Source organism: Sinocyclocheilus rhinocerous, unplaced genomic scaffold, assembly GCF_001515625.1.
Source record: "Sinocyclocheilus rhinocerous isolate Xijiao unplaced genomic scaffold, SAMN03320098_v1.1 scaffold647, whole genome shotgun sequence".
Lineage (NCBI taxonomy): Eukaryota > Metazoa > Chordata > Actinopteri > Cypriniformes > Cyprinidae > Sinocyclocheilus > Sinocyclocheilus rhinocerous.
In genome coordinates, this window is record NW_015632746.1 from 1,223,268 (window position 1) to 1,226,530 (window position 3,263).

Consider the following 3,263-nt stretch of genomic DNA (forward strand, 5'->3'; position numbering starts at 1 on the left):
TGCACATTTCATATGCACGATCACTTAAATTTGTGAATTTCCCCATTACACATATGCTTCATGAACAGATATGCTCTACTTGAACAGAAAATTAAACAGGCATGAGAGGAAAGTCAACAGAAGGGCTTTCAGAGATCTCGCTGAGATGTTAAAAAAGAATTGTTATCTGGATACATCTACTGGTTTGAGACTAAATGATCTTATAAAATCTTATTTCCATCATTAAACCATCTTTTGTCTCTTCATATTTAATAATACAAATATTTTACATGACTCATAAAGAATCTTTATATATTAGAAACTCGTCAATGATCAGTTCATCTGAGATTAAATTAGTAATAAATTAATATAAGTAAATTCTGATTAGATTAGATGTATTTAAAAATATATATATATATAATAATAATAATAATAATAAATAAAAATCATGCACTTTATATGTTGTTCGGCATCATAGAGTTAGGCAATTATATTTTGCTTATTAATATTAATCATTTAAATATTGATTTAACATAATTAAACATTATATATGATATACTGTATATTAATGCTACTTTATTTTACCACTACTATTTAAACATCACTGTAATGCATGGCCTTTCAAGACTTATTGCTTTGTTATATCACTATTTCAAGGTCTTTTATTTCCTGACAACAGATTTTTTTTTTCTCTTTTTCCAAAAATAAAAATAAATCATCATCTTTTAAAGTAAAGAATGTGTGTTTTGGTCTGCATCAGTGTTATAGCCAATATTAGTACAACTGAGAGAAACTGCAGTATGATGTAGAACAATATAGAGAAAATAGACCATTTTAACACAATGGGGCTTATTATGTGATAGTACATGCTCTGAATGGAGCCTTAATGAAAGGACTTTCGGTGGTATTCCAGCATCTGAGGCCGAGACACATGAAAGAACCGGCAGCTGAGCCGCACATACGAGCGCATCAGTGTTGGGGGTGGGGAGAGTAAACCACTGAAATTACCACAGGTAAGGGTTATATGCTGCTCTTAACATTTCTAATGCCAACTATCCATACAGTCCTTCTGTCTTTTCAAATTAGTGTTTCACTGATTTGTGATCTAACGGTGAAATTGTACAGGGTGCTAATGCATTTTTAAACATTTTCAGGAAAAACGCACCTCATCCAATTAAATCCATGCAACTGGCATTCTCCTTTTAAAAAAAACAAAAAAACTGAGAAAACTGTCTCAGTATCATGATATGGTTTTTATTCTAAAACATAGCATGCATCCAAAACCTAACCTTGTACATGACAGATTTGAAATGCTCTATGGGCAAAGAATGTACACTGTAAAAAATGACCGTGAATTTAACGGTAAACCGTTTTTTTACCGTAAATTTTACTGATTTTTTTTTTACAGTGTACACTTCAAGAAGATTGCCTTCTCCTTGAAGGATACACTCTAGTGCATCAAAACAAGGTCTCTTGAAAGCCAGTATGTGAAGAAAAACACCCGTGATGCCTGAACAATGCAGCTCACTGATTGTAGTGCAGTACAGATTAGCATATTGTTTTAATGACTGCTGCTGTTTATGTTACCTCAGGCAAAACCTGCTGCAATGAATTTACATACAATATCAATCACATATTTGCCATACAGTATCAGAAAATCAGATGAACTACTGCTGGACAATACTTTACATTGCGCATGCAAACACAAAAACTGGCAAAATGGGAATCCAAGATCTTATTCTAAAACACCCGGCAACCGGCGTATTCAAGGCGCAAAGCACATCTGACAGCTCTCCACTACATCGCCTCTCCTTCAACAGCAAGTGCTTGTATCTCATCTGCATAGTGTCTTGTGATTGGCCAGTGGTTTAACAACAGGAGGTGCTGCTGCGAGCTGATTGGCTGAGCTCTGAAGAGGGCATGGAATCCCTGCAATTGAGAAAGGCCATAAATAGGGCATGAGAACACACAAATCACAGATGCAGCTGCAACAGCTTACCGTTTGACATTTCACACACTCTGAGACAGCTACGAGATCGAGAAGTTTGAAGCCTTTACTGGAAGCTGCAGATCTTGGCTTTGGGATTGGGATCATGTCTCTGGAAGTGAAGGAAAAGACAGAAGTGCGCTTGGTGTTCATGGGAGCCGCAGGTGTGGGAAAAACAGCACTGATTAAACGTTTCCTACAAGACAGCTTTGACCCCAAGCATCGGCGCACGGTGGAGGAGCTCCACAGCAAGGAGTATGAGGTGGCTGGAGTCAAAGTGACCATTAACATCTTGGACACGAGTGGCAGCTACTCCTTCCCAGCCATGCGGAAGCTCTCCATCCAGAATGGAGATGCATTTGCCCTGGTCTACTCCGTGGATGACCCCGAATCCCTAGAAGCCGTCAAGAGACTGCGCGAGGAAATCCTGGAGGTCAAGGAGGACAAGTTCACACCCATCGTGGTGGTGGGCAACAAAAAAGACCGAATGCAAGAACGAAGGGTATCGGCGGACGACGTTCTGGTGAAGGTGGAACTGGACTGGAACAACTGTTTTCTGGAGGCCTCGGCTAAAGAAAACGAAAACGTGATGGAGGTGTTCAAGGAGCTGCTCCAACAAGCAAACCTCCCCAGATGTCTCAGCCCCCCTTTACGCCATCGCAGAGAGACCTTTCCCAAGGACATGAGTCTACGGCCGCCCATGAACAAGACCAACAGCTGTTCTGTCTCCTAATGCTGGCAAGAAAAAGATTATCGAGAACGGAAAGGGTCGAGTTGCTTCTCAACGCCAATGTTGAAGCAAAGTGAAGATGTGTAAAGCTCTTTGAAGGCACGCAAAGATGCTTTTGTTACATAGCGAAACTTCCCCTAATCCTGCTCCAAAATCAGCATCCTCTGCAGTGATGAAGGAAAAGGGACAATGATTACAGACAAAGGGGAGAATGATCAAAGGACAATGAACTGTTGCATGTGTGCAAATAATCTCTTTAATGCTTTGACAGTGGTTTTGAGTTCCTGAAGTTCAGTTGTGTGATCTGTGTAAAGAGCTACTTAAAAAATTCAATCATGTATGTGTCAAAACGTTGACATTGCAATATTGTAATGCCGTAGCATTAATGTTTTTTTTACCATAATTAAAAATTTAACTGTATGACATTCTTTGGTTTACAAATCATTGCACCAAGTATTGAAGTCACCGTGTCCATTTTTCAAAATGTTTGGCGCTGTGCACATGCACTTTTATTCTGTCGAAAACTCATATGATGCACTGGTGTCTTTTTTTTTTTTTTTTTTTTAA

General features: G+C 38.8%; 1 pseudogene; it reads left to right on the forward strand.

Annotated features, from left to right (window-relative positions):
• Positions 1–1,423: 1,423 nt before the first annotated feature.
• LOC107743027 (GTP-binding protein Rhes pseudogene) lies at positions 1,424–3,237 on the forward strand (annotated as a pseudogene).
• The last annotated feature ends 26 nt before the right edge of the window (positions 3,238–3,263 follow it).